The sequence below is a fragment of the Camellia sinensis genome, chromosome 3 (genome assembly GCF_055761805.1).
Source record: "Camellia sinensis isolate YWXY chromosome 3, ASM5576180v1, whole genome shotgun sequence".
NCBI classification, from domain to species: Eukaryota; Viridiplantae; Streptophyta; class Magnoliopsida; order Ericales; family Theaceae; genus Camellia; species Camellia sinensis.
The window spans coordinates 45,366,652-45,380,664 of NC_138963.1; positions in this window are offsets into that span (position 1 = coordinate 45,366,652).

Consider the following 14,013-nt stretch of genomic DNA (forward strand, 5'->3'; position numbering starts at 1 on the left):
ACGCCTTTACCGACTAAAAAAATTTTAGTAGCCAAAAGTGAGATTTTTTGGCGACTAAAAAAAATTTAGTAGCAAAAACTGAGGTATTGCAAGACTAAAAAGATATTTAGTAGCCAAAAGTGAGGCTTTTTGGGGACTAAAAAGAAGTTTAGTCGCCAAAAGTAGTAATTTTAGCCTAAGAATTAAATTTTTTAACGACTAAAAAATAATTAGTAGCCAAAAGTATAGAATTGGCAACTAAAATTATGTTTAGTCGCCAAAAGTGGTCTTTTTTTTTTCTAGTAAATAATTTATTTTTACATAAATTATGTTCAATAAAAAATAATTATCTTTATATATATACTTTTATATTAATACGGGTCTATGTACTATATAAATAATATATGTTGCATATATAATCATATAGTGTTATAGAGGTGTAGTGGAAAGAGTGTGTTGTATAAAGTTTATGGTGTGAGAGGGTTGTGGTTCGAATCTCTACAAGAGCAAGTGAGTGTAATTTTTTTTTTTCAGATCTAAATGTTATTAATCACACTTAAAAGGTGTAATCAAAATGTTATTAATCACACTTAAAAAGTGTGATATAAATATTTTTAGTGTAATTTTTTTTTCAGATCTAAATGTTATTAATCACACTTAAAAAGTGTGATATAAATATTTTTAGTGTAATTTTTTTTTTCAGATCTAAATGTTATTAATCACACTTAAAAGGTGTGATCTAAATATTTTTAATCACACTTAAAAGGTGTAATCTAAATGTTATTAATTACACTTAAAAGGTGTGATTAAAAATGACCCCTTTTAATCACACTGTCAAAGATCACACTTTAATAAAACTTAAAATGTGTGATTACATAACATATATCAAACAAAAAAAGTGTGATCTTTATCTATTTTTGTAATAGTAATTAATTTTTCTATATTCCTCTATTACTAACCAAAGTTCCGCTACATCTCCCAACTCCGGCCATAGCCACCATCTCATACCGTTGCCCACAAACCCATTGCCATCTCAATATCATATTACATATTTTATTATTTTTTCTTCATTACCTTCAACGGCAAAACCAATCGAACCACCAATTTTCTATTTTTCTCCTTAGTTTATCACATAAGTTTTGTTCTCCACTTTCATATTTTTACACATTATTTATTTATTTTTTTATTCCAACCATCGCATGGGTTTGCTTCCACTAACCTATCCGAATTTTTTATTATATACACATAATATTAAATATATACATAATATAATATTTTCCTTCTCGGTATTATAACAAATATAAATAGATTAAAAAAAAATTGAGAACAGCTAAACTGGCACCTACTTTGCAGAAAAAAGAAATAATATTTATCACCATATTTGTTTCATCCACTTGCTTCATTTTCTATAGGTATACCTCAATTCGAGGCTGAATTAGTCTTAAGTCAAGAAATCAAAATTTTCACCTCATGTTTTTTACATGCCGAAAATTTTAAGTTCTATCAAAATTTTCAACTTTGAACGTTGCATTACAATACACCTGAGAAATTATATAAAAATGAATTTTTTTAATTAAATATTTAAGTAATAGGTCATAGTAGTGCGCCGGTGGTCCCATGCGCTGGGTCCACCATGAAATTGAGACGACTCCATCCGTTGAACATGTTGATTACGTTAAAAATTATTCAAATAAACAATAGCAAAAACTTTTTTGAAAAATGTTTTACATCACTAATTTAATACTATTAATATATCACTAATGAGGTGACATTATATGAACCCTGTCGTTTATGTGATGGTTTGACTTTATTTTATTTTTTGTTTTTGTTTTTATTTTTTTTTTCTTACACTGCCAGCTTATTAGAGCTAACATTAGTGTTACAATTTTAATAGTCTATATCACCACTAAACTTTTTTAATAATAAAGACTTCAATCTAAGTTTGCATAATAGCAATTTTACACTAGATGATAAATTTAAAATAAATATTAAATTAGTGCACAACATTATGGCCTCGTTTGTTTTCAGAGATAGAATGGAGGAGATTAATAGTAAGGGAATTGATAGTGAGGAATTGTTAAATTATTTTTATACAAAATAATAAAACAAATAAAAAAATTAAACATTATATTTAAAAAAAATAAAAAAAATTCTAATCCCCTCACTATTTTTCTAATACCATCTCTACCTCCTCCTTACTAATCCCCCTTCCAAAGAGACTACTAATATCAAGGGATTAATAGTTCCCTCTCCATCTCTCAAAACAAACACCCCAATTAATAATCTCAATCCCCTCCCTATAACTCCAAACAAACGGGCATATGGGGTTATTGAAGCAGGGGAGACGTTTTAGCGGGTTTTTCGCAGTAGTAAAATGGAAAGAACCAGTTTGTGGTAGACGCTCTCAGGCAAATAAACCCTCTGCACTTATATATACTAATAATAATAATAATATTAAAATGATCATATATTTGGGTATCATAATTAAATACAAAATTATTTTGGGAAAATTATAAAAAAATTCCGAGATTTGAGTATTGTAACAAAATAAATCATGAATTATTAATTTTATTAATTTAAATCCTAATCTTTTGATTTGTTTTAAATCTAAACAATTCATCTATTTTTGTTTAGTAAAATTAACATAAAAAATATTTTAGTCATTAAACTCAATATAGGTACACATAGAATGTCTAAAATATTATTTTTCATTGATTTTTATGACTAAAATATCATTTTTTCTGGGATAAATTACAAATAAACTCCATGAGGTTTGATTAAACTACAAATCGCCTCCTGTGGTTCTGAAAATTACATTCACTTCCTGAGGTTTCTAATTTTCTAACAAATCGCCCATTTTATTAATAAATTATTAAGTTAATTAATAGTTTTTAATAATGTTATAAATATGTTTCAATCAATAATTTAGGTAATTTTATTATTATTTAGGAGAGTGATTATGAATTTCTTTTTTTTAGTTAATTTTGTTAAATAATTTTTTTTAACAATTTGTAATTTTTCAAACTACAGCAGACAATCTGTACTTTAAGGAAACTTCAGTGGGTGTATTTGTAATTTACCATTTTTTCCGTGAATTTTACTTAATGAAAATAGGCAAATAGTTTATATTAAAAATAAATTAAAATTTTAAGATTTAAATTGATAAAATTTAAAACTCAAGGTTTAATTTGTTATAAAGGTTAAACTCTAGGATTTTTTTTTGGTAATTTTTTCAATTATTTTTGATTTGTTATTTAACTTCAAAAATTTAAAATCATTATATGATAATAGTTTGAAAAATATTATCTTAATCTTGAATACGTTCTAAGCATGATAGTTTTTGTTTTCAAAATTAATTACTCTAGAAGATATTTCTAAAGTAAAGAAAACACTCGAATTTATTACTGAATTATATATAAAAATATATTAGATCTATTCCCAATGGTTGCATATATTATTAATAAGGGATACACTCCTCTCCAGGCCGCCAATCGGTGTTGTTGAGAAATAGTGGGCTTTGATGTAGATCCATCTCAACGATACAAATAATTTATTGTATAGAGTTTGTCGAGTATATTATTCTTGAAAAAAATATTAATTGAATATCAATAGACATTTGATCAGATTATATTTCTGTCAATAACAAGTATGATTTTCAAAATAAATTATTGACAGACATATGATCTGATCAAGTGATTATCGATATTTGATCAAATTGATTTTTTATAGGTATGATGTACTAGATGGGTCTTAAATATTACACAGTTTGAATTATCAAAATGAGCTTAAATTAGGACCCACCATAATCTAACAACACCCTCCGATCCATTTGCAAACAGGAGAAGAACATGTCCCTATCGATAATACTTGTACTTTGCCCAAAAAAAAAAAAAAAAACTAAAACTAAAATTGATAAAATCATACCTAATATCAACGTCACAAGAAAATTAAGTAGGCCTCGTTTGGGAACAGACTAATTTAGTAATTTTTTAGTTATTTGGCTAAAATATGAGCTAAAAAAACTTGTATGCTTGGTATGATTTTTTGATTTTTTATGAAAAGATGTGCAAAAAGTAGAGAGAAAATAGAATCTTTGAATTTTTGGTATGGATTGTTAGCTTTTTGACTTTTTTAATAATTTTTTGACTTTTTAACTAATCCAGCTGCTTCCCAAATGAGGCCTAAATTAACTACAATATCAATTGGAAGGATATGTCAGAAAAACTTGCATTCAAAAACTTAATTAGTTGTTTTATATCACAAAAAGCAAGATTTATATGTATGATATGCAAATGTATACTGGTGATGGTTTGGTAATTATTCTTTTATTTTTTTATATTTGACGTAAATATATAAGGGTTGTTTGGTAACGATTTTTTTTAATTAACTTTTTGTTTGTTTTGTTTTTTTAACTTTTTGGCTTTAGAATGACAAATTTTTTGTTGACTTTTTTGACTATTTGGCTTTTTTGATTTTTTTTTTTTTTTGGTCTTTTTGTGATTATTTAGTCTAGGAAATTTGCCAAACCAGGGCATAGTTGCGGATCTCACTTTTACATAATAAATATTTTAATAACACATTTTAATTACACTATTAAAATAAAATACTCTCCCTCTCTAAGGTTTTTTTTTTTTAGAATATAGAAAACATTTATATTAAAACAACAACCTACAAAAACAAGATCTCAAAGGACCATACAAACTATACAACAAACGGAAAACAATAAATAAATTCTTCAAAAAAACCAATTATGATATAAGAAAAATCACTGATTTTTTCAAAGATGTGATCTAGAAAGTAAGATCTACATTACACCAAGCAAGATTTTCTTGAAAGCCCGTTGTCCCTGTTACGTCATCCCCGTCGCCACTGCTCAACTCCGCTGCCACTATCATACTTCGGACATCACTGGGAATTAGAGTTGAGAGGAAGGATACCTATAATGGTATAAGAGAAGGCTGGAGAGAGAAGAGAACTATTATGGATGTCGAAAATCTAAAAATCTATGTCAAAATCAAGAAAAAACAAAAAAACTCAAACTCCTATTTCAGACATAAAAAAATTCAGATCCATACCTATAAATTTATATTTTAAGAGTATAAATCTACGCACAAAATTAAAATACACTTATTATTTTCTATCAGATAACACATGTTTTACAAAATTTCTAACTACCCTATTAAAAATAGGGAAATTTGGCTATAAACCCCCTTTACCTTCCTTTCATTATTAGAAGGACTAAGAAAAAAATTATACTTTCTAAACCCCCTCATAATTATAAAATCTTGCATAAAGGACAAAATTTATTATTTAAATATTTTACCAGACTATTATACCCTCACATATACATAATCCAGATACAAAATTTATCTTCTCTCTCGTCTCTCACTTCTAACCTTAGCTTCCTCTATGGCCGGAGCTGTGTCATTCCTAAGCTCCGACGATCTCTCTCTGCATCTTCTCAACTCTCCTCCTTCAACTCTCCTTCAACTGTTCATCTTCTATCTCGTCTCTCTCTTCTAATCCTAGCTTCCTCCATGGCCGGAGCTGTGGAGAACTTGCAAATCGCACTGATACATATATATATATATATATATATATATATATCTATATATGTGTGTGTTTGTGTGTTTTGAGATTTGAATTCGAATATATATGTGTTTTGAGATTTGAATTCGAATATATTTATATATATCTACATATTCCGATCTGTAATATATATATATATATATATGTGTGTGTGTGTGTGTGTGTGTGTGTGTGTGTTTGTGTGTTTTGAGATTTGAATTCGAATATATAGATTTTTGAAAGCTCAAAGTTTGAAAAATCTGTAAAATCTGAAAAATCTAAAGAACCGGGGTATGAAAAATTGAGATTTCTCTAAAATTTTCAGATTATAGGCCTGATTCAAGGATTATAGGCATGATTCAATATTTTTCAAAGTAAACATCGATTGATTCAAGGATTATAGGCCTGATTCAAAGCTCAAAGCTCAAAGTTCCATCGATTTTTCAGAGTAAACATCAAATTTCATTTGATAGAACCAGAGTAAAATTTTACTCAGGTTCTATTGCTCTGTTTTTTTCATTTGACAGAACCAGAGTAAAATTTTACTTTTATACAGAGTAAAATTTTACTTTTAACTTCAGAGTCTTACAGTTTATTTATTTTTCAGAGTAAAATTTTACTTTTATACAGAGTAAAATTTTACTTTTAGTTTCAGAGTGTAAAATTTTACTCTTATTCATAGTAAAATTTTACTTTTATACAGAGTAAAATTTTACTTTCATACAGAGTAAAATTTTACTTTTAGTTTCAGAATGTAAAATTTTACTTTCACACAGAGTAAAATTTTACTTTTAGTTTCAGAATGTAAAATTTTACTTTTATACAGAGTAAAATTTTACTTTCATACAGAGTAAAATTTTACTCTGAAATATATAGTGAAGATGACTTAGGGGTCGTTTGGGAAAGGCTTCCGAGCTAAATTAGCCACTAAATGCCAAAAGAGGCTAATTTAGCCAGTAAAGGACAAAAGAGCCACAGTTGGTTGGCAGCAATAAACGGTCAGGGGAATTTACGAAACTACCCCTCATGAAGAGGGGCATGCGGCAGCACAAACAAAAAATAATTTTTTTTTTTCCAAAAAACACATTTTCCCAGAACAAACAAAGTTGAAAAAAAAAAATTAGAAACATTTTTTTTTGTTTTTTGTTAAAATATTTTATAAAAATAAATTCAAACTCTATTTTATAAAAATAGTTTTAAATATTTCAATTTTTTTGTTATGTATTTGGTTATGATTTACGTGTAGAGTTGTAAAAGTACTGTGGAGTTTCAAGTTATGTGTTTAGTTATGAGTTTTAAAAATAATTTATTACTTAAGTTTTATTTTATGTGTTTGGTTATGATTTGAGTGTAGAGTTATTTTTAAATTTAAAATATTAACATTTTAAATTATTTAAATTTTTTCGATTTCAATTTTATGAATATTTATTTTAATTTTTTACTTATTCAATTTTGTAGATTATTTACATTATTTAAATATTTAAAATAAAATATTACGATTTAACATATTCTGATTTGAGTGTAGAGTTGTAAAAGTAGTATGGAATTTCGAGTAATGTGTTTGGTTATGAGTTAACTCAATAATTTATTAATTGAGTTTCATTTTATATGTTTGGTTACAACTTGAGTGTAGAGTTGTTTTTAAATTTAAAATATTAACATTTTAAATTATTTAAATTTTTTGAATATTTAAATTATTTAAATTTTGTTGTTAAAATAATTTTTTTTTTATTTTGATATGTGTTTGATACGGCTCATTGATTTTTTTTTTTTTTTTTAAAAAAAAAGAAAACATGAAAACATAAATTACCATTCGCCACGTAATTAAATAAGGCAATAAATATAAAAATAAATAAGGCAAAAAATAAATAATTAATGTATAAAACAATAAATAAAAATAAATATGGCAAAAAAATAAATAAATAAGACAAAAATTAAATATTACGATTTAAATTTCAAATATTACGATTCTTTTTAAAATATTATGATTTAAATTTTAAAATATTACGATTTAAATTTTAAACACTTACGATTTAAATTTTTTTAATTTTAAAATTTTTTACAAAAAGTTCAAACCCTATTTTATACAAATATTTTTTAAATATTTTAATTTTTTTGTTATGTATTTGGTTATGATTTGAGTGTAGAGTTATAAAAGTTGTATGGAGTTTCGAATTATGTGTTTGGTTATGAGTTTTAAAAATAATTTCTTAAAATACACAGGACAATAAAATAAAACCTCACTTTTTATTATTTTACAGAAAATGAAAACAAATTGAAATTAAAAATAGAATAAAAATAAAAACCACATGAAAAACTATTTGTAAAAAAAAAAAAAAAAAAAAAACTTAGCCTGGGTTGGTGACGTCACTGTCAGGACAGCCGCCCAAATAAAAACAAAATTTAATACCAGGGGCAGTTTAGTAATATTATATATGGACACCTCACCAAAAAGCTAAAAAGTCAAAAAAGTCAAAAAGTCCTTCCCAAACTAGACTTTTTAACCCAGACAAAAATAGCCAAAAAAGGTAAAAAAGACAAAAAACCAATCCACTTCCCAAACGAAGGCTTAATAGGAGAGCTGATAGATATGAGGGTAATATAGTAAAAGAAACAAGTTTTAAAATATTAGGAAATTTTGAAAGTACTTATATAATTCTTATCATTTTGAAAGATAAATTAGATAATGATGGACTATCACCAAATCCCCCTTAAAAATACTCTGAAGTCAAAAAGAGTCAAGCCGCCTTGCTTTACTACCTATATTCTAAAGAGTATAGTCTTCACGACCTAAAGCTGTCAGATAACACTTATTATTTATATTCAGATCTATACCTATAAATTTATATTTTAAGAGTATAAGGCCAAGTTTGGCATGATTGAAAAAAGACAAAAAGTCAAAAAGTCACTATCTTATTTAAGTCACATCATCTTATTTAAATCACATCACCTCTCTAACACATCACTTCAAACCCAACCCAAACCCAACCCATATTTCATAAAAAGTCAAAAAGTGCACTTATTTAGTCTTCCCAAACTAGGCCTAAATCTACGCACAAAATTAAAATACACTTATTATTTTCTATTAGATAACACATGTTTTACAAAATTTCTAACTACCCCATTAAAAACACTCTGAAGTCAAAAAGAGTCAAGCCGCCTTGCTTTACTACCTATATTCTAAAGAGTATAGTCTAAAAAATTATTCAATTTTTAGACAAGAAAATGATTAGTTAATATCAATCAATTATTTACTTAACACATCAATATTTTATAAAATGAGTTTAAAAAATGAATTTATATGTCATTTTCTACGCTAAAACGGTCAATGTGCGGATATTCTCGGCGGATTGTTTAATATAACAGTGGTTATCCCACCAAAAATTTAGGTAAATATTAGATGTCACATTCATATTATTATTTTGAGGTATTTTATTTTGAAAATTAATATGAATTAGTGGAGGTAGTACGATTTCATAGAGTGCATCACTGATCAGGGATGTTGTTTCGATAATTTAAATTTGTTTGATTTTGTAGAGTTTATCATATGTTTTGTTTAGATAATTTATATTATTTATTTTATTTGTGTATATTATTTATAAAAGAAAATATCGATCCAATAATTGTAGGGATACTGTTTCATAAATCTCTTTTTTCCTACTTATGTTCCATGTAGTGTACATTATTTTTTTATATTCTAATAAATCCTACGGGTGACATAGTTACCAAAATACCCCTAATAATATTTACATTTATAGTGTGAATGTTCTGTGATATGAATGTTCACACCATCAATGTGAATGTTAATATGTCAATGTGAATATTCACATTGTAAAATATGAATGTTTACATCACCAAATTGCTAACTGTTCAAAAAACATTTGTAAGGGTAGTAATGTCTATAAAATATCTTAAATATGAGAATTAGTATTTGGTGGATCAAATGTCTAAATAATAGGACTTATTAGAATATAAGAATATCTCATAGACTAATTGGGATAGAAACACTTGAAAATGAATTTTCTAATAAATTTTCCATAATTGTAACATATTTAATTTAATGGATGATTTATTTTTAAAAATATAATTGTTGTTCATTTTTTTGTTGTGATAATTACAATAAATCGAATAGGTTACGATTATAATCTCTCTATAATATTTTTAGAGATGATATACATGAAATTGCCAATAAAATAAACGATTCAAACTATCAAAATGAAATTTGTGATGAATTTGACAGGCCCAAGCAGTGCACTTAAGTTCAAATTATAGAGGAGAGGAAATTTACCTCCCTTCATTTTATGATGGAGGCTACAATAATATTAATTTGTCACAAATTATTGAAACTTTGACCTCTTTTAGGAAGAATATAAAAAATTAAAAATCAGCTTTTAATTTATTTTGGGTCATATAATCATCTTTAATTTTGTACACATTTTTTTTTTTATAAATAAAGTTAAAAAAAAATTAAAAAGTCAACTTTTAATGAATTTTCAAGTCTTTGTTCATGATGGTCGTTTATAGAGGAGAGATGAAGTGAAGTTTTAGCGACAAATGAACTCATCACCAAAATGTTTGTAACTAAAAACATTTGTCTTTCTTCGCCCCCAATACTATATATATATTTTTCAATAGAAATGAATATTGAAAAAAAATAAATAAATTTATAAGTATGAAAAATATTATATCATCAAACACTATTAACCCACAATAGCTAAAAATTAGGGAACTTACCGGTAAGTCCCATGCACAAAATTCAAAACCCATTTAGTCCCAAAACAAAACACTTGCATCAATTAGTCCTGTATGTTTTTAATTATTACAAAAAAAATTTATTTTATTTTTAATTTATAGACGCTCCTACATCCTACCACCACTGGACCTTCGTCAGGCAGTCACTGGAGACTTGTCAGAATTTTCAATATCACTGGGAAGTCGCCGAAGTATCATTAGAAGTTCGCCGGAGTGTTTTGAAAGACATTAGAAGTCGCCAAAATGTCCAGAACGTTTGCTGGATGTTAAGAATATCATCAGAGACTCACCGAAATATCCAGAATATTGTCGGAAAAAAAAAAGAATAAATGGAGAAATTAAAACAAAAAATATAGCAAAATGTACTAAATATTGATAAAATGAAAAAAAAAAAAACGTAACAATAACAAGCAACAACAATATGAAAAAATATATATTATTTTTCAATTTTTGTAGTATTTAAGCAAATAATCTCAAATATTGATCAAACTGAAGAGTAAATTTTGATACTGTAAAATGTTACAGTTTGAAAGCAAAAATCTTTTAAGCATTTATCCTTATTAATTAAACTGAAAAACATGTTATGAAATTGTAAAATTTTATAGTTCTAATGAATGTTATGAAACTGCAAAAATTTTCAATTTTAAAGCATGATTCATTCTAGTACTAAAAAAATTGAAACTGTAAAATTCTATAGTTTTCACCGCCTGTAACTAAAATTTGTAAACAACTTGTTCAGAATTTGAAAATTTTCTCCATTAAAACAATAAAAGAGAAGTGTGTAATACAGAAAAAGTAGAAAAATTGAGAGATCGAATAAGAGAAACATATATAGGAACATGATTGTACTCCGACAACTATTTTTAGTTTAGATCGAGTTGGATTTGATATGGATCTACTCATTTTCTTCGCTGGAAATTCATCTCCTTCGTCATTGGTAATGGTGAAGTAAGGAGTTGGTGGTCGGTGGTAAACCGCAATCGATGGTGGTCGTCAGTCATTGGTCGCCAATAACTATATATCAGGGAGAGAAAAGAAGCAAGATGCCCTGGTTCAATACTATTTTTTTTTTTACTGACAACTACATGTTTTTATTGTCAAATTACCTAATTAGCAACTAAAATTTACTCTAAAATTCCCGCAACAAATCTCATCAGTCACCAAATTCAACTAATGACCACCAAAATACCTACTACCACCTAAAAAGTCATTGAGCCAAAATTTTTTAAAATATAAGTTTCGTGCTTTCCTGTACATAATTTAGGACACCTGCAAAATAATCCAAAACTAACACCATATCAAACATCAATATCAAATCTAAAACAAACCAGCATAATTACGAATTCTATACAATTCAAAACATTAAAACATAAGTACAAATGTAGATTCATCTGAAGCATCCAAGCCACAAACCGATACAAAACATAGTGTCAAAATATATCTAAAAACACAAAACAAAACAAAACAAAATCCTCTGATGACAACCCAAGCCATTCCTTGGAGTACTATCAAAATAACCCCCTAGCGCACCATCCAAGTTGCCCCTGGCTTACTCAGTCATCTATTGCCATCATTGTTCAGCAGCATGTCATAAATTATGTGTGTACCACGTTTGCTGGTTCAACATCCAGTCTCTACATCGGTTCAACATGACCCCACTACAACAAAAAACACATTTGGTGACCCAAAAATTTGTCGCCAAAAGTACAAATTCCGTCGCCAAAAGAATCGGCGACAAATATATAACTTGTCGCCAAAGGCCTGTCACTAAAAGTATTGGCGACGAAATCAGAAGTTGTCACTGTATGTAGACATTTAGCGACAAGCAAAATTGGTCGCCAAAAATCATATATTGTTGCTATAAAATTACAATTTGTTGCTAAAAGGTTAAAATTTGAATAGGTTATGTACTTTTAGCGACAAATAAATGCGTCGCCAAAAGTACTATTTAACGACAAAATTAATTTGGTTGCTAAAAATCACGTTTTTAGCGACGAGTTAGTTTTGGTTGCTAAAAGTTCTTGGAATAACCACCAACTTTTAGTGACAAAAACAATATGTTGTCGCCAAATATATTAACAGCGACCAAAATACCACCTGTCACTAAAAATTCAGTACATAAATTTTGATTTTAATAATTTTCCTGTTCAAAATAATCCAAAATACTTGTTTTCCTGTGCACAATATATACACAAATGTAATGTAAATAATAATACACCTATGCATGACATTCATACTAATTCAAAATTAATAGCTATGAAAAATCCCAATAAACATAATTACAATTCTCTGACAATCTAAAACATGCATACCAAAGTACTTACAAACTACTAATATCAAACCCATAAATACATTACCAAATCCTATCTCAAAATATTTTCAAAATTACAACCAAATATTTTGATGTTAAACATCTAACCAACAAGTCATTTACTAAAATCCTATGTCAAAATATTTACAAAAACACAACACCAAATATTTTGATGCTAAACATTTAATCCATAAATCATTTACCAAAATCCTATGTCAAAATATTTCCAAAAACACAAAATCAAATCTTCTGATGCAGCCCAAACTATTTTCCACCATTGCCAATCTGTCACATGAAAAAAGAAAAAACAATATTAGATTGACAAAAAAAAAAAAAACTTGATATGAACTTCACAATTTTGATTTTAATTTTGTAACGGGAAGTCCAATCGGGTGCTGTTTGCTCATACAACTCTATTTAGGCTTGAACAAGCTACCCGTGCCAAGTTCGGTGGTTTCAGTGGTCATTTTGCAATTTTGGCCCCCGAACGGGCCTTTTAAGTCTTGTGTTTTACATTTTTTCTTCTAATTTTCTAACCGGAAATCCAATCGAGGTCCCGTTTGTTCCTACAAGTCTATTTAGGTTTGAACAAGCTGTCCGTGCCAAGTTTTGGTGGTTTCGGTTGTCATTTCGCAATTACGGCTCCTGAACGAGCCATTTAAGTTTTGTGTATTACAATTTTCCTTCTAATTTTCTAACCGGAGATCCAATAGAGGTCCCGTTTGTTCCTACAAGTCTATTTAGGCTTGAAAAGGCTATCTGTGCCAAGTTTTGGTGGTTTCGGTGGTTATTTTGAAATTTCGGCCCCCGAACGGGCCTTTTAAGTCTTGTGTTTTACATTTTTCCTTCTAATTTTTTAACCAGAAATCCAATCGATGTCCCGTTTGTTCCTACAAGTCTATTTAGGCTTGAACAAGCTGTCCGTGCCAAGTTTCGGTGGTTTCGGTGGTCATTTCGCAATTTTAGCCCTCGAATGGGCCTTTTAAGTCTTGTGTTTTACAATTTTCCTTCTAACTTTCTAACCGGAGATCCAATTGAGGTCCCGTTTGTTCCTACAAGTCTACTTAGGCTTGAACAAGCTGTCTGTGCTAAGTTTTGGTGGTTTCGGTAGTCATTTCGAAATTTCGACCCCCGAACGGGCCTTTAAAGTCTTGTGTTTTACATTTTTCCTTCTAATTTTTTAACCGGAAATCCAATCGAGGTCCCGTTTGTTCCTACAAGTCTATTTAGGCTTGAAAAATCCGTCCATGCCAAGTTTTGGTGGTTCCGGTAGTCATTTCGCAATTTCGGCCCCCGAACGGGCCTTTTAAGTCTTGTGTTTTATTAGGAGCTTTAGAATAAGAGGGTTGGTCGGATTAATTTGTCCAATTCGTATCAAATTTAACCCCAAAGACTAAAACTTG